At 49.0% G+C, this 18,883-nt stretch overlaps 1 protein-coding gene across 1 annotated transcript in view; it reads left to right on the top strand.

Annotated features, from left to right (window-relative positions):
• LTBP2 (latent transforming growth factor beta binding protein 2) overlaps positions 1–18,883 on the top strand; it is a gene marked incomplete at both ends in the record, with an annotated part of 97,830 nt that overhangs the window by 29,252 nt on the left and 49,695 nt on the right. The gene's annotated exons all lie outside the window — the stretch shown is intronic.

The following is an 18,883-nucleotide window of genomic DNA, read 5'->3' as shown; positions in this document are numbered from 1 at the left end:
CTCGGGGGTCTGGAGCCAGGCAGGCGGAGAGCAATGCTTCTCTCCTAAGGGTGACTGGAGCACAGCCAGAGCAGGGCTTAGCAGACCCTTAGGAGTTCCAGGAGTCTGTCAGGGGCTGCGACAGCTGTAAAGGGCTCTCCTTCCAGTTTCTTCTATCTCTTGGGCCTTAGAAGAGTCCCATGCCTGCTCTTCCCTGGGGCTGCGGGTTTGGAAGAGGGAGGGCTCAAAGGGGAGTAGTCAGAGGGAGATGCTCACTCATGGGCCTCCAGCCAGAACAAATGGAAAGGGTTTTGTTTTCCCAAATCTGAAGTCACAGAAACCCTGCTGCTGCTTTCTGAAGACAGTAGAAGAGAACTGTGTCTCAGCTGAGAGCTTCCTTCACCACCCTGTCCCCCTCCCTGCTGTTTGCAGAGGGTTCTGGAAACACGGCCACTTTAAGGTTTGTGTAGGGTTCCTTGGCACTTAACCCCTGCCAGCCCCACCCATCCCTGCCCAGCAGAGACTGCTTGGAGTAACGGGGTAGGTCTGAAGCACTCCATTTCCACCGAGGAGGAGAAGGTGGTAGGCTGTGTGTGCTGGACCTTTCGGTCCCTGGACACACACCAGGAGATGTCTGTCACATTCATAGTCTCTATGACAGGTACTCCAAGAATTGTGCAGTGCACAGCCTGTGCAGCTGTATGTGGTGACCCTGGACCGGGCTTCTTCCCCCGCAAAGCATGTTTCTTCAAGGCAGTCCTCTCCAGCTGGGTTTGGCTGCTGAGGCCCCTCCTAGGTTTCTCCGAAAGGGAGGTGGACCTCTGGACTTTGTAGAGTATTAACATGCACCTCTCCAACCCACACAAATACCTGAGGCCCACGGAGCTCAGGGCCACAGCTGGCCTTAGGGTACTTGTGTGTGAAAACAAAAAGACACAGGCTCTGGGTGTACGCAGTCTTGCAATGCTTTCGCTTTCGCTCCAGGCCGAGAGCCCGACAGAGGCGGTGAGGAGGGAGGGGCCGGTGTGCCTTCTCTCCAAGCAGCGGAGCCTGCAAGCCTCTTCCTTCCACCATGCTTGGCCCAGGGCAGACACTTCTGGGTCGATGAAGAGGCCAAGCTCAGGCCTCTTCATGCTCAAGGGAGAAGGGGGCCCAGGGCCTTCTAACACCTCTCTGCTCCCCACACAGGGCAAGTGGGCAGATTCCAGGGAAATGGTGTCTGCTTCCTGCATACTGCTCTTCCTCCCTCTCGTATTGAAGCTTGAAAGTGGACCTCTGGCCTGAGGTGGCCCCGAAATCTCTGATGGAGACTGCCTGACTCCCTTTTCTAGGATAATCCCAGAGCTGAGGATTATCAGGACCCTTCCTAGGTTGGGTTCCAGAGAGGGCCTCCCTCCCAGCCCAGGCCTGGCCCCAGCCCTCTACAGATCTCTGAGATGAGAGCTGTTCACCTCCTGTTTGCCCAGAGCCGGCAGCGAAGTGATGGAGAAGCCAGGAGCAGCTTCGTCTTCTAATTCTCCTTTCTCATCATCACCACCCGCAGGATTTATTGGCGCCTCTCCTCTGTCCCCGGCCTCGTGTAGGTGCTCTGGCCTCCTGGTTCTCGCCTCACCAAAGTCACCAGCTCAGTTACATGAGGCAAGTGGATGTTGCACAAATGCCTCTAGCCTGTTGTGTTGAGTCCAACGAGGGGAGGAGAGATGGAGTGGGATGTGGGATGCTCCTGCCGCTGGGAGGGGACAAGCTCCCAGGTGCGGAGGGCAGAGAGACTCCCCATTCTCCCCACAGCCCTGATCTTAGCCTCCCCCGGTGGTTACAGTGTGGAATGTTTGGGTTACAAAGGGGGGATGAAGGTTGTGGTCGAGGTGACTTTCTAGTTCACAGGAGGGTGGTGGTTGGGTTAGACTGGAGTGTAACTTCAGTGTGGTATTAGAACGAGGGTTCAACCTTAGGACTGTGGTTAGGGCGGGGCTAGCGTTACGCTGGAGTAGAATTTAGGACTGTGGGTTTTCTGAGTGTGGTATAGTTGTTATTTTAACCTACCATTGATGGAGCTTTATTGAGTCAGCCGGCCCTACTGTGCAAAGCACTTTACAGGCACCACCTCACTTGACACTGGGGACCATACGGCATAGTGGTCATGAGTCAGACCCCGGCTTCATCTGATTATGTTGCTCCCCAGCCACTTGATGTTGTGTGAATCTCTTCACTTCCATGAGTCAAAGTGGATAAAGTGCTGAGTCACATAGCTAAGGGCTCAATACTTGAGAGCTGAGACTCTTTCTTTTCTGTATCAGTCAGGGTTCCAGCAGGAAACAGATGGCACACTCAGTGAGGACAATTTGATAAAGGGTCTATTTGCAAAGGTGTGGACAGGGTCAAAGGAAACAACAAGGGAAGCAGAGTATAGGGAAGCCCTTAGCCCTGCAGGTCTAAGTGCAAGGGGTCAGCGGTTACTGGAACCCAGAGTAGCTCCAGCCACAGGAGAGGACCACAACAGGGCTGTGGCCTCTGGCAGAGGAATAGAGCCACCACTACCCACAGTGGCCCGTCAGGAGGGAACTGGAGGATCAATACCTCCACTCTGTCTGCTGCCCTCTGCCCTCTTGCTGGGGTCCCATGTGGGCTGAACAGGACTGGAAGACAGAGGGTGAAGGAGCCTTGTGTCTTTTCAGGAAACTCCAGAAAGCTGGCGAGAGCCTGGAGGAGTTGTTGGGGCATTAAAACGTTAATGTATACAGTTTCCAGCATCCGACAAAAAAAAGTAGTAACAATGAACATTTTGAGCTTGTGACTGTACTGACCTAAGTCCTCTAGGATTTTTGTTTGAAAGGAAAGGTTAGGGAGGGATGAAGCCAGAAGGTAACGGAAAGACAGTCAATGCTCTTTTTCAGATGCCCCAGGGGGATGCCCATCCCATCCGGTTGCTTTGTACGGAACTGTGGCTGCTCAGTGAGTGTAGCCCTCTGGGGTGGGGTGTGTGTGTGTGTGTGTGTGGAGAGAGAGAGAGAGAGAGAGAGAGAGAGAGAGAGAGAGAGAGAGAGAGTGGGTGGGAAGCTGTGCAGAGAGAACATGCCTCAAAAATCATAATGGAGATTTTTCAGGCCCTGTGAATTATCCTTTTGAGCTCAAGGTTTTCAAATATATATCAGGTTTCACCCTTTGTCTGGGATGCAGAGGAAGTTTCTGATTTATGGGTCCAGTAGTTTTTCCAGTTATGCAATCTGTAAATCTGCCATCAGTTAATTAATTTGCCACTGTCAGAAAAGGCACTGTCAGCTTCCCAGGTGAAAATCACTTTACCAAAGTAAAGTGCTATTATGATAATATTAATTTTAAAAAGGGACTGTGAAATGTATACTTGTTTCCACTTGTGGAATTAACTGAATCAATGTCTCAGCATTCCTCCTCCAATCACTGGCATGCACACATGTGCACACACACACCCCACCTCTGGAGAGGGGCTAAGGAGGAAGATTTAAGCCTTGCTGTGTAATTTCTCAGAAAAGGATTAGAAAGGGAAAATGGGTGAAATGCAAAGTTATCTGATGACCGAGGTTGTAAGATTGGCGGCTTAGGACCCAGAGGGGTGTGTCTGCGCGTCTATTTGTCTGTCTGTCTGCAGATGACATAGTGAAGATTGCTAAATGATTTCCAATAACAAGATATGAAAACACATAGTTCCTTTGTTAGCCACATAGCTGTGGTTTTGTGTCCGTGATTCAATGTGGAAGTGAGTAGCTGCGACAGGCATTTTGTGGGGGATTTTTTCCTTCTTTTTTCTCCTAAAAAAATATTTGTGGAAGGTCTAAAATTCAAGGAAGTCCACTGCTTTTTGAAAAGAAGAAAAAACCCCATTCCTTGCAAAATGAAGATCGCAAATCAAAACCTCTGGAGATACCATATTTCTGCTTCCAGCCAGTCGCCCACGCTCGGTTTCCTCCCGGAGCCTGGGCTCCTCACTGCTACCTAACGTGTCCACCCAAGGGTGCACCCAGCCAGCGGGGGTGGGGGGGTGGGGGGGGAGGGGTTGCATCAGAGGCCTCTGGAGGGAATCTGGTACTCCAAGGGGCGGGGGTATCCTCTTGAGACCCCAGCCAAGCCACACCCTTGAGGAACAAACTGATTCCACATTTCTTTCTTGTTTTTTGGAGGTTCTTGGGTCAAGGTCAGAGCCCCTACAGCAGGCAATAGTGTGTGAGGGAGCAACTGTGGCATAATTGATGTCTTATTGTTAGATAAGTCTGGGTTTGAATCTCAGCTCTGCCACTTAATAGTTATGCTGCCCAGAGCAAGTGATTTAACCCCACGAGCCTCAGTTTTCTCATCTGTAAGATGGGGATGCCTGCCACTAATAGAATTGTCGAGAGGATTTACTAACATATGTAAATGCATATACACACCTTTTAGGTGTCCTATGAATGGCACCAACTCTTATTTGTCCCTAGACTCTGGGATTACCTGAGCCCTTTGTTTATAGCAACAGCAGTAACTGGAAACTCTGAGAGTTTCCCCAGACCACTTGAAGGTGTTTCTGGCTCTGGTGAGGTTTCCTATTTTAGCCAAGGGTGAGCAGCATGTTGGGGAATGTCATCCACCAGAGGTACAGAGCTCAGGCCTTGAGACCCCACCCCAGCACCTACCTACCTGGTGGTGATAGTGGGCAAGTAAACAGCTTCTCTGTGCCTCAGTTTTCTCTTCTGTAAAATGGGGAATGACAGTTTTTATAGCATAGGTTTGCACTAATCAAGTAAAGCGTAAAAAAATCACACTCTCAAGTGTAAAGATCCTAGTAAAAATTTTAAAATGAAGTGCCTGGAGCAGGTATACGGCACATAATTGGCTGGTAGGTTTGGGATGAGGGAAGGCTTCTCAGATTGGGCCCCCAGGTCTTTTAGAAATCTCATTTTGTTTATGGTCCTGGGGAAGAGTTCCAGGCCCTGGAAGAGCAGGCTGGCTGAAGGCTGCCAAGACTTGTACCAATCCCCTGAGAAGTATATCCTTGACCCAGACACCAGCTGCCTTTGTCTACAATGGGCCTGTCCAGGTGGGGTAAACTCATCTGAAGTCACAGGCCTGTGTTTGCCGTCCTATAAGGCAGGCCAGCTAAGCTGTGTGTGTGTGTGTGTGTGTGTGTGTGTGTGCATGGGCGCGCGTGCCTGCCAGGGGTGGGGGGAACATACATGGAAGGAAGATGGGTCCCAAAGACCACAGGCTGGGAACTCGGGGTTCAAGAGGTGGGCGTCTCATGGCCCATTTGGTGGTGGTGAGACGTACCAAGTTCTTCATGGCTTTGGGAAGTGGTCCAAACTCAATCCCCTCAGCCTAAAGGTCTCTCCTCTGATCTGTAGCACCTTCCAAGTGCCCATATGCCCTGACTCGTGTTTTCTTTCCCTTCACCTCTTCACCTCTCCAACCACTTCCTTTTTTCACTTGCTTCTTTGTAACTCATGCAGCAGCAGCTTGTGGCGAGAGTGAGGGTGCAGTGCTGGGAGGAGTGTGATAGACCTGGTTCGAATCCTGGGTTTTGCCATTCGTGAGACATGTGAGCTAGGGCCAGAGACTTACTGTCTCTGCACCGCAAGTGCCTCACAGGTGCTGTGGGGATAGTGAGAGCCGCCTTGCAGGGCACTGGGGACCTTTCTAAAATGATGTTTGTTCTGTGCCTGAGTTTCCATAAACAGAGCAGTTACTTGAACCAGTGGGTGTGTGTGGAGTACTGTGGCTCCACAGACTTCACTGCCTCACCTCTGCCTCACCCTGGGGACCACAGATGCCCTGAGAAAATGTCTGGGGGGCAGGGGTGGGGGAAGAGAGCACTCTTGGCCAGGCAGCTGGGCGGTCAGGGTGGGTGGGAGCTCCAGGGAGGAGTTGTCCATGATGACCTTCCTAAGAGACCATTTTTAATCTTGTTCCTTCCTGGTAAAAACACCTTCCTTCAAGGCTTCCCTTTTATACGTGAGACCCAAAGGATAAGGCTCTAAAGCTCAGACCCAAAGCATAGCTCTCAAGCCACGATATAGTGTAGAGGTTTAGGGTACAGGCTTGGAAACAAGATGCAGATGCAGGCCTCCTGTGTCGGATTCCCAGCTCTGTTAGTCATTGGCTCTGTGACCTTAGGCAAGTTACCTAGCAACTCTGTGCCTCACCTGTAAAATGGGGATAATCATAATACCTACTTCCTCATATAATGATGATTAAATTAGTTTATATACATAAAGTGCTTAGAACAGTACCTGGCAAATAAATGTAGCTATTTGCTGTTATTTATTGTCATCCTTGGCCCTTCCTTTTTTCCCTTTAACCAGACACACCTCCTTACCCCCTGGACGCCATCACCAGCACATTCTTGGATTTGTCCCTTTGCACTTGTGGTTCTCTCGGCCTTGGGTGGACGCTGTCCTCCCCATGCCTTCCTCCAGCTAACATCACACAACTTCTAGAAAGTCTTCCCCAGGCATCCAGACCCAGGGCTACATCTGCGTAGGGAGGCCTGGAGCATCTTGGCCAGGCAGCTCACCTGACTACCTGCTGCTTTTCTACTCTTGGATTGAAGGGAACACTCATGTGCAGGTCTTCTCCCAGGCCCACTGTGCATGGAGGGGTGGGGGTGCGGGGGCGGGATGCACCCTACACAAAGGTCAGGAGATGAATGGGGCTAAACTCTAGCCTACGTTCCGCTTGCCCAGCCCTGGCACCATGCTACATCAGCCTGAAGGAAGCAGGGCAGCCTCTGTAAACTGGCTGCCCGGGGCCCCTTTTCTAATCCACACAAAGGAACCAGGTGTGCCAGCCCTCCCCTGCTTCCTGCCTCCCTGCCTGGATTGTAAGCCCTCGGGCCAGATGCTTTTCCCTCAGCACCCATGTGGGACCACGCACCATCTGAGGGGCTCACAAGTGGACCTTGGAAGTGGTTAGATGATGAATTCATGACAGCCAGGTTCCCCACAAGCTGACAAGTCTTCCTGGGGGAACTTGGAGCCAAAGGCTTCAGACTGCTCCTTGGCCCTGGATGGCTGTGGAGTGGGACCTGGCCTGGGCTGGGGAGATGGCTCCAGTGAGGCCAGAGCGCTGGGAGCCACAGAGTTCAATGTTCAATGTGATGACTATCTGGGGGGCAGCAGCTGTCTGCCCAGCGCTGTGATGACTCCATGAAGGATATAAAAGAGGGTAAAGGGCTTCCCTGGTGGCGCAGTGGTTGAGAGTCCGCCTGCCGATGCAGGGGACACGGGTTCGTGTCCCGGTCCAGGAAGATCCCACACGCTGAGGAGCGGCTGGGCCCGTGAGCCATGGCCGCTGAGCCTGCGCGTCCGGAGCCTGTGCTCCGCAACGGGAGAGGCCGCAACAGTGAGAGGCCCGCGTACTGCAAAAAAAAAAAAAAAAAAAAAAGAGGGTAAGATCCAGTCCCCTCCTTTCCCCTCTCGGGATCTGTATCCCTGGCCATGCTGCAGCCCTTTGGGTGGTCTTGCTGGGCCCAGAAGGAGGCAGAGGAGCTCCTGGAGGGGCCCTTCCTTTGTCTCCTTCCTGGCTGGAGGGAGAGGGCGATTGCTCACAGTTTTACACTTGGACAAAATGAAACTTACGTAGAAAATGAGGGGCATTTCCTGGAGCCCTGGGCAGCCCTTCAGGGCACCCCGTCCTCCCCTCTCTGCCCCCTGAGGTGCCCTAGGTGTGATCCCAGGGCCTGGGCAGCCTACTCCAGCTTCCTGCCCAGCACCCTGGCCCATCCAGGAGAGAAAAAAGGCAATGCAGAGTCTCAAGGAGCAAGGGCTTGGCGGCCCATGAGGCAGGCCGCTCAGTGGCAAAGCGTTCACAGCTGACCAAGGCATGAGGGGTCTGGAGGGTGGAGGAGCTTGACGAGGCTCAGAGGAGTCTCTGGACACTTGGGACACTGAGGCAGCACCTACGTAATGCTGCTCTAGAGGTGGGAGCCAGGCCTCAGGCCCGGGCTCGGTGTCCTAGAGACAATGCCCCAGACGTGTACAGCTGCACCAGCCTCAGCGTCTTACCTGCCTGCAAGGAAGCAGGGTGCTGTGTTCTCTCCCCAGCTGCTGGCCGAGCGGAGCAGCGTGCAGTTCTGCGCAGGCGAGGCTCCCCGGGTTCTGCCCCCTCCCCACCCCTCAGCCTGGCAGGGGCATCCCCTGGGGTCTGTGAGTCCGAGCTCCGGACCTCTCAGACCTGGGTGTGGCCACGGAAAAAAGCTAAAGGCGCAGACCTCAGAGCAGGGGGATATGACTCACAGGTGGCCGGGGGCTGGCGGGGGGGGACCTCAGGCAGACCGGTGAGGCCGAAGGGATCGGGCAAGTGGGCACAGCAGGACCGGCAGCAGGGGAGGTCTTGAGACATGTAGGGGAGGCCAGCTCTCGGCCCTTCCGGGTGGGCAGCAGGGTATGAGGGTCCCAGTGTTGGGGATGCCGCAACTGTGTGCCAGGCAGCGGGAAGGGGCTGGGTACCCCAGGACTGCCCCACTGAGCATGCCACCCCACTTGTCTCTCAGGTGTCACGGGCCCGGAGCCCCGCCCTGAGCAGGAATGGCTGCTGCTTCCTTTCTGGCACGCGGTGGGGGGGGGATGGGTAGAGGCGGGGACCCAGCTCCTTGATCCCAAGGACAAGGTGCTCAGGCCTCTCCAGGGACCACCATGTCACCAGGCAACCCTGGCTTTTTAGACATCCTTCCTCAGGCCATGCTGAAACCTGCTCCCCTGTGACCTGGTCCTGGGTCCATGTCTTCTGGAAATCCAGTCTCTTTCCTGCCACATCCTCAGGACAGCAAGGTTTAAAAGGGTGCTGATTCCCCTAGGCCAGGACAGTCAGGGAACCCAAGTGCCTGGGGACAAAGAATGCAATGAGGGTAGCCAGGGGAAACTTTTAACCACATAGCCAAGATAGACTTTCCGGGTTCAAATCCAGACTCCTCCATTTTCTATGCTGTGCTGTCCAATGCAGTAACCATCAGCCACTAAGGGACTATTTAAATTTAATTTAATGTAAAACTCAGTCACACCAGCTGCATTTCCAAGTGCTTCAAAGCCACAGTGGCATATTGGATGGCACAGACTATAGAGCATTTCCATCACCACAGGAAGCTCTATTGGACAGTGCAATTCTAGATGAATGACCTTGGACAAGTCCTTAACCTCTCTGTGCCTCAGTTTCATTTTCTGAAAATGAAATAACAGTAATAACAATTAATAACAGTTAATAACAGTACCTAGCCCCTTAAGGTTGTTGTGAAGATTAGATAACATATGCAAATAGAACAATTAATACACAGCACAGAGTTAGTGCTCAATAAGTGTTCATTATTACTGTCTAGGACAAGAGGGGCGGAGTTCAAGTCTTCCCCTCCTTACAGTGACACCTGGGAACCCACCAACCTGACACCTCTGATACCCAGAGGCTGGGGAGTGATGGCTGCTGTCTTAGCCCAGCCTGGGCCACACCTGCTCAGGCCCCCAAACTATGCATCACCTAGAATCAGCAGGCTCCTCGCTTTGCCCAAGGCCATGGTGTCCCCTCTTCTTTGCCCACCAAGGCTGGGTGCCCCCTTGTTCCCTGCCGGGGCAGGGCAGGTTTGCAGCGGGGGCTGGAGCGTGATGTCTGGAAACACTACCTTGGGCCCCTGGGGATTAGGCACAAGAGCCACCTGACTGTGGCCTGGGCGTGAGGCCTGGACAGCGAGGAGGAGAGAAGGAGCTAGAGCTCTGCGAGGGCTTCCCCCTGCCTCTCCAGGACCCAGATTCTCAGGGGAGACTGAGCCACTTGGGAAGCGCCAAGGTGTGTTCACCTGTAACGAGCTGGGCCTGCAGTCACAGGAAGGCCAGGAGCAGGGATGGAGTTCAAGGAACGCCCTCCTGTCTTGGTGCTCTCTCCCTGTCCCCTCCTGCCTCTCTGACATCTCCACAGCCTCTTTCTTGGTCTGCCCCTCAAGCCTTGTTGCTCCCCAGACCCCCTCCTCTGCCCTTGTTTATTCTCTCTTTACTCCTGTATTTCTCAAAGTGTTTCGGTGTCAGAGCATCTGGCAGTCATAAGGAATACCATGAACTATCAATGTAATTAATTCCATGATTAGAACTGGGAACAGTTTTACTAGCAGAAACTATGATGATCGTCTGTGTGTGCAAAATAAAAACCCGCTATAGGCACACGCACGTAGCCATGTAGAGAGCAAGCTGTCAAGTGAAGTGTGATGGGCTGTTGCCACGTTTTCCCATCAGTATTCCTTTTGGGCCTGTCATTTGCTTTATCGCATGCTAGCAGGCAAGCGGTAGCAGGCACCAAAGGTTGGAGACAAATTTATGGAAGCAAAGCCTAACACGGAGACCAGTCTGTTCATTAACACATTTCCCTCTTTGAAACTGGCAAGTGTAAGCAGAGTCCAGCAGTGGAACTCTGAGTCGTGGTTTGTTATGAATACTCTCCCTGAGTAATAGCGTCCCTGCAGCCCCACCTCTCCACCAGGACTCCCTTGCCTGTGTCTGCAGTCCCAGCCTCTCTCCTGAGTGCTGCCTCCTGGGTATTTCCATCTGCTTCTGAGATCCATCCTGAGGCACCAGCACTCACCATGTCCCAAACTGAGTCACTTCTTGGATCACTCCTTGAGATCTTGGCTCTTGGAATGTCCTCCACCCATTTGTCTAAGCCACAGCTGGGAACTCTCTATGTATTAAATATCCCTTGAATCCCTATCCTCTTCTTGGTCCCATCCTTGGTCCCTGCTCGCGTAGAGCACAGCCAAAGCCTTCCAGCTGGCCTCCAGCCCTCCCCTCTCTGGTCTATCCACCACCAGGTAATCTTTCATCAAAGTAATAAACATTTGAAAAGGCCCATCCCATCATGTCCTAGTCCTGCTTGAAGACCACCAGCATCTCAAGGCTAATGTATGGCTCCCCCTGTACCTCCACACATGTGCTGGGATGCTGGTTCCTTTGCTCAGTCTCCACTGGAGCAGAGAGGGTAAGCGAGTCTTTGCCACCCTTGGACCTGGATGCCTGGCACATGGCAGGCATTCAGTAAGTGCTTCTTGAATGCGTGAAAGAGGGTGGGCTGCTCCAAAATCTCTAGGGACTCCCCCTTACCCATTCAGTACAGCCCAGACACCTCCCTGATATTTCAAGCCCTCCATGATATGGACCCGAACCTATTCTTCTTTAATCCCTCACAGCCTCAGTGAAATGGCGATAGAGAGATGACCAGTGGTGGGGTGGCTTGAGGATGACATTACCTGGTTTGGTAACCTGGCTTCTGCACTTAGGAGTTCTGCGAACTTCAGCAAGGTATAGAACCTCCCTACCCTCTGTTTTCTTGACTGTAAAATGGGGAATAATGAGTATCTAACTCTTAGGGTTATGGAGAGGCTTTCATGAGATAATACATGTGACACGCATTGTTGGCATGCAGCCTGGCACAGTACAAGCATTCATTAAATTGTAGCACCAGTTTCTTCCCCATCCATCCACTTCCCACTCCCCCCCCAACACACACACACACACACACACACACACACACACACACACACACACACACAGAGGAAACCACTTATTAATTCTTAGGGTATCCTTCCAAGATTGCTTTATGAATATGCAAATAAATTCATGCTTATTTTCTCTATTTTTACACAAAAGTTTACATGCCCCACACCAGGAGTCAGCAAACTTCTTCCATAAAAAGCCAGATAACACTACCAAACGTAAGGTAGATAGCTAGTGGGAAGCAGCCGCATAGCACAGGGAGATCAGCTCGGTGCTTTGTGACCGCCTGGAGGGGTGGGATAGGGAGGGTGGGAGGGAGACGCAAAAGGGAGGGGATATGGGAACATATGTATACATATAACTGATTAAATTTGTGATAAAGCAAAAAATAAAAAAAAAAAAATAAAAAATAAAAAAAAAAAAAATATATATATATATAAATAAAATAAAGTACTGAAATAAATAAATAAATAAAATTCAAAACTAAAAAAAAAAAAAAAAAAAAAAAAAAAAAAAAAAAAGCCAGATAGTAAATATTTTAGGCTTTGTACAACATATGGTGTCTGCAACTACTCAGCTCTGCCACTGTAGAGCAAAAGCAGTTTTAGACAATGAGTGTGACTGTGTTCCACTTAAACTGTATTTATGGAAACAAATTTGAATTTCATATTGCTTTCTCATGTCATGAAATATTATTCTTCGTTTGATTTTTTCCAACCATTAAAAAATATAAAAAACCATTGTTAGGCCACAGTCTGTACAAAAACAGTCGGTGGGCCAGATTTGGGCTGTTTTTTCACTCTTCTATATATCTTGGAGAGCTTTTCCTGTGGATGTAAAAGAGCTGCATCTTTCTGTTTTGAGGGCATAGGACTCCATCCCGTGGATGTCTCTTAGTTTGTTTAACCAATCCCCTACTAAGGGACACTTAAATTGTTTCGATTCTTTACAAAATATTTTGCTATTACAAAACAGTGCTACTATGAATAATCTTGTTCATCCATCATTGTGGACGTTTACAAGTGTCTTAGGTCAGATTCCCCTAGAGGTGGAGCTGGGACGTGAATTCAGGTGTGTGTGTGATTTACTCGGGGAGGGCTAAGGGCGGGAGGGAAGCAGAATGGAAAGGAGGAAAGAGCCAAGCAAGGATTAGTCCCGGGAAAATCAAGCCAAAACCTAACAAAGGGCGGAGCTTGGACAGTTGTCCCACCTTGAAGCAAGGAGGCGGGGCTTTTAAACTTCCGGTTCAGGCAGTCATTGGCTTCGTGGTCATGATGGTGGGAGGAGCTTGTCAGGTGGTTGTCTTCCGTCCGGAGCACAGCTCAGGGGAAGCCAGTGTGGGGTGCACCGGCAGCAAAGGGGACTGGGCAGGGCGGCAGCAGCGCCTACCACAGCAGGTGTATCTGCAGCACAGCCTCGGAGGTGGACCTGCAGGGGCAAAGCATTGATGCATTGCGGTGTGGACAGACATTGCCAAATTGCTCTCCATATGGGCCGTGTCGACTTACATTCCTACCAGCAACATCTGAGTGTCTGTTTCTGCACAATCTCACCAAATTAGTCTATTATTAAACTTCTGGATTTTTTGCTAATCTGGTGGACTGAAAAATGCTATCTCAAAGTAGTTTTCATTTGCACATCCCTTAGAATGAGAAAAGTTGAGCCTACTTTCATGTGTTTAAGAAATATTTGGGGCGGTGGGAGCATCTCCGCTCGCCACCTGGGGACCCGCGCCGCGCTCCCCGACCCCGCCCGCCCGGCGCCCATCCCCCGCGCCCTCCGCTCGCCGGGGTTATAATTGCCTCTCACGCCCCGTAGGGGTTATTTTGGGGGTGATTGGAGGTGGCGGTGGAGGCGAGGAGGGGAATTGTGTCTCCTTTCCCGGGAGGGGGGAGCGGCGTCGGAGGCCACGGTTTCCAGGGTCCCTACCTATGGAAGGAGTACTTCCTTCTTTCCGTTGACATCAAGCTTGGCCGTGGGACTTGACCAAAGTCAATGGAAGATGAGAAGTGATATAGGTCATGTCTAAGAAGAAGCTTTGGAAGCCAATGCATGAATTTACTTTTGCTCATTTTCCTCTGCCACAAGAAAAACAGGTGCCAGATAAAGGCTTTTTCTTTTGCCAGGATTCCAGTATGAAGATACCTCTAACCAACCCAAAGTCAACATAACAAAAATGAGAAATATATTTTTGTTCTAGTAAAACAGTAGTTCTCAAAGTGCTATCTGTTGAGCCCAAGACCCTTTAAGGGTTAAAACTATTTTAATAATGATACTAAGTTCCTTTTTCATTGTGTTGACTATGGTTCATAAGTGATGGTGGGGAAAACTGCTGATGCCTTAGGAAAAGTCAGTGCAGTTCCTTCAAACTATTTTCTTTGTCACCATATATTTATAGTAAATAAAAAAATTATACTTGAGAATGTACTTGATGAAGCAATGAAACAATTTTTAAAAATCTTGATCTTGAAAAAAAAAGAAACATTTGGGGTTTTTTTTCTGTGAACTGTTCGTATTCCTTTGCTGACTTTTCTTCTAGGGCTGTTGGTCTGTCTTTTCTGTTTCTAGGAGCTCTTTAAATATTATGGAGATTGGTTCTTTATCATGATATGAATTGCACATATTTTTCCCATTTTGTCTTTTGTCTTTTTACTTTGTTTAAAGTCGTTTTGGCCAAGCAGAGGTTTTTGATCATAGGGTTGGTTGTTTGGACAAGTAAATGATATGTTATGTAAAACACCTAGAATGATGTCCACTACTTGGTAGGCACTGAATGGATGTTATTTTCCTTGCCTCCCTTCCCTTCCATTCTATGCTTTATCCAGCTGTGCTCATTATCCTTCCTTAAATATGGCCCATGCTTCCCACCTTCACACATTTTCTTATGTTACTTTTCTTATCTGGAGTGTCTTCCTCCTCATTTTGGACTGTGAAATTCCTACCCTTCTCTTAAGCCCCAGCTCAAATGTCACGGTCCTGCTTACATCTGAACTCCTGTACCTCTGTTAGCCATCAGAGTCCACCTTGGATCCTAGTAATATACACACATTTATCATGCTTTTCCTGAGCCTCAGTTTCCTTACCTATAAATTGGAGTTGCTGGGGAAAATAGAGATTTATTTTTATTACAACATAATGCATGTTTACTGTAAAACTGTAAAAAAAAATTTTTTTACTGAAAAAAATCTAAAACTATGGAAACATAAAGTTTAAAACAGTAGTTACACATACATAGGCATTCTCATCCCCAAGGGACAGCCACTGTTTACAGATCCTTCCAGACCTTTCCTATGCCTATATAAATATCTGTAGGGAAGAGAGAGAGGTTTTTCTTCAAACAAAAACCTGGAAGTATTACTGTCCATATTATTCTGCAACTTACTTTTTTCATTCAATAAAATAACATGAATAAGATGATGCATTTAAAGTACATCCTTCAGTGCTCTGTCCATGGGAGCTATAACTATTCTATGCACCTTGTAGTGATTTTTTTTTTTTTTTTTTTTTTTTTTGGCGTCATGCTGGCCTCTCACTGTTGTGGCCTCTCCTGTTGCGGAGCACAGGCTCCGGATGCACAGGCCCAGCGGCCATGGCTCATGGGCCCAGCCGCTCCGCGGCATGTGGGATCTTCCCGAACCAGGGCACGAACCCGTGTACCCTGCATCGGCAGGTGGACTCTCAACGACTGCGCCACCAGGGAAGCCCCTGCAGTGATGTTTTTAAACTTTCTTTTGGCAGCAGAACACTTAACAAACAAAATAGTATGTGGAAACCCAGTTATCAATTAGATAGAGTGGAGCCACCAGGCTAAGGTGAAGGTGGGTGGGATGGAGGGCACGGAGCGCCTCACCCACTCATCTCCCCATCACTGTTCGAGAACCTTAGTGAATTGGGCAGAATATGGGGGCACCATGTTCAGCTGAGTGGCATTATCATGGGTATGCTCTGTCCAGGGAGTTTCCACTCAGGTCTGAAGATCCCAGCCAGCTGGGATGGAAGGTTTTCTTCCCAAATTGGTTGAAAGAGCCAGAGAGTCCTCAGGCCAGAGCACATCTTGGTGGATCATACCCAGTGGCTCCTCCTTGGCTCCATGCTGGTCTGTGATGAGAGTTTTCATTGGTCCACGAAGAAATGAAAAAAATAAAGTCAATGAGGTGAGATTTCCACGAAGTTAAGCTTATTCAAATATTTCTTATTGGCATTGAAATGTCTTTTCTTTCATAAAATTATGGTGGTAATAATTGGCAGTTGTGCGTGTGTGTGTGTGTGTGTTTTAATGTCTTACCTAAATAAAAACTTGGCAACTTTATGTTGGTCCCCTACATTTGTTTCAAAATTTTACTGATCCATGAAATCCTGAAGTCTAGAGAGATGGATGTTCCAGTCCATTGTGGCAGCTCTGCCAGGACCTCCTTGGAACAATCCCAGAGAGATAATCTTGGGCCAGGCGAGTCTGAGAACATTTATGCTATCCTTTAACGAAATCGAAGCAGTTCTTCCAAGGCTGAGAGTGGACAGAGCCTTGCTCCGGGGACTTTAGTCAAAGAAACTCACCTGCCCAGTGAAGCTCTCGCTTGCCTCTGTTGCTACCACTCTCTAGGAGCCAGAGCTGAGCTGAGGGCCTGAAGCCCTTCACACATGGGGTGGGGGGCCCTCCCTCCCTGTCCACCTCCAAGGACTGGCCTGGGGTTTATGAAGGGAGATAGCTGACTCTTTAGAGGGGTGTTTTCAGTGTAAGACATAGGACCTATCAAAGAACCAAGGCTTCCTTCTTTACTTGGCTGTGAGCCTCTCAGAAGGTAGGACTTTTTGATTTCTATCGTTTAATCCGAAATCCCCATCACAGCAGTAGATGACAATGGATTGAGCTCAGAAGGCTGTGGTTGTTAAAAATGTATTGACACCAGATTAGTCACTTGGCCTTTTATATGTAAGGATGCTTGGGCAGTATAATAAGATATTTGTGGTGTCTTTTATTCCTCTTAGATGAAGAAGAATTTTTAGTGGCTTGGGGAGAGGTATTTTGTCTGAACTATAGCTAGCACTTTCTTCTCTTTGTTCGTGTGATTTTAAAGTTCTGGCATGGTGTTCAACTTGTGACCACTTATTTATATTTTCAAAATAATCACATGGTGTCACTGGTCCCCTTGGTCCTCACCATAGCCCGGTGAGGTGGGTGTCACAATTCCTGTTTTACTGATTAGGAATCTGAGTTTCAGGGGATCTCAGTGACTGCTCAAGTAGGAGGCAGAACTGACATCTGCCTGGCCCAATTCCTGTCCTCTCTTCTCTGTACAGACAGGTCCTTTCTACAACTAGGGAAGACATTTTTTTTCTTCTCTGCAAAGTTAAACCTTTGGCCCTTAAGGGATTTGAACTCAGGAATCTTGGGGCCATTAGCATTGAGTTCCAACTAGAGAAACAAGTGATGGCAACAGTAACAACAGTGACAGCAAACCACCAAGAAAGAACCCTTTGAGTTTCCACCTTGACCAGACTGGAGAGCTCTCTGCCAGCATCAAGTTCAGAAATGTCCCAGGTGGTCCGGGCAGAACCTGAACTACTCCCTTTAGCTCTCTGGGTGCTCTGTGATGCTGACACTAAGCTGAGCCATGGCACCAGCTTGGTGCCACCAGGAGGAGACTTCCACCGACCCACCAACTCACTTACCTCTCACTCTTTGGTGAACTCTTGGAAGCCATTGGAAGGATTGTGTTTTCTGCTGCAGCTGGCTGTGCTGACCTTCTCCTCGGAGTTAGGAGCAGGTGCCTGAGGGTGGGGCCCCCAAATCTGGTCCATTACAGCTCCCAGAGCTTCTGGGATGGCTAACGGGCCCTCTCTCTCACTCCAGCCCTCAAACTCGGGGAGCAGGCTGGGGCATGTTTGGGGCTGTCAGGGTGAGTATTTGCTGCTGGTCGCACTGGAAGAAGAGCAGCGGTGAAGCCCACGGGAGCCAAGTCCCAGGCCAACAGGGCTGGGGAAGGGCTGGAAGGTGCCCAACTCTGACACCTGTGCTGTTCTGGCTTCTGCCAGGAAAGGATGAGAGGGAGATTGCTCATGGCCTGGACACCCGGGGCCAACAGAACAGGAGTAGGGACAATAGAGGGAGAGGGTCCCAGGACCCACTTGGGCAAAGAATCCAATGGAGAGGCTAGGGGTGGGAACTCCTGGAGGAAAGAGCACCACCCCAGGCCTGAGCAGAGGCTTCTAGGCTGAGTTTCTGTCATGGTCTGGGCTGCTCTGTTGGGTGGCACAGGAGTAAAGCTCTGCTGGGCTGGAGTCCAGCTCTGCTGGGCTGGAGTCCTGGGGCCTGATTTACCTGTTGTATAACCTTGGGCAAGTAATTACTCTCTCAGCTTCAATGTCTACAATGTGCTCCCACCCACCACAGTCCAGACACTGTCATGTATACAGTGGTTCATATACATTTTGACAGTGACAGAGTATTTACAACAAGGCTGCCTTGTAGAATGACCTGCCTTATAATAAACACATAAAGAACCGTTCAAGTTTATGAGCAAACAACTCAAATAGTTAAGATATCAAAGGACATGAGCAGAACATGTTCACAAGTGGTAAATAGATGTATGAAAAAAATTCAACCTCAGAAATGATAAAAAAGGTAGCTAAAGCAACATTGAAGTATCATTTATGATGATGATGATTATTATGAAAAATTAATAATACACTGGCGGGGCTGTGTATAATATAATAATGCTGGCGAGGCTGCACTCTGAGTGGTACATTTATACAACCTTTCGGAGCGCAGTCCTCCAGCGTATACCTAGAGCCATAAATGTAACCTCTGATATGGTCATTCTAGTCCACAGAATTAATCTTAAACTAATAAGCCTTTTCGAAATGTTTCTTATAAATATTTTTCAAATATACAGAATAAAAACAGTTTAATGAATCCCCCTATACAAAAGGAATATTTTAACTGAAGAAAAAAGCCATATGAGTCAGAATGTCCACAGTTAAAAATTAAAAAACCAATCTAAGTATATAACAGGAGAATGTCTGAATAAATTGTGATTCATCTTCAGATAGACTACCTTGTAGCAATTAAGATGATCAATATGAAAATTGTGGAATTGTATAAAGTACGATCTAATGTTAAGCGAAAAATCAGAATTTAAATGGTATCTGCAAGTGATGACAATAGTGTAAGAACATATACTTGAGCAAAGGTTGAAAGGAAATATGCCAAAGTATTTGCCGTGTTGGGGTAGGAGGATGATGAATTCATTTTTTTCTCCTTGAACATTGTTGTTCTATTATTTTTACAATAACATTAATCAGAAGGATATTCAGGGCTCCGCCCCTGAATCAATCTGTTCACGTGTATTTGCTGGGCACCTGTTCCACAAGCAATTTGTATGAAAGGTTGTTTTAAGAAGTGGCAAGAAGCAGGCACAGGACTCAGTTTTAGG

Source organism: Hyperoodon ampullatus, assembly GCF_949752795.1.
Source record: "Hyperoodon ampullatus genome assembly, chromosome: 3".
Lineage (NCBI taxonomy): Eukaryota > Metazoa > Chordata > Mammalia > Artiodactyla > Ziphiidae > Hyperoodon > Hyperoodon ampullatus.
The sequence above is the reverse complement of the archived record's forward strand: the minus strand, read 5'-3'. Positions and strand labels throughout refer to the sequence as shown.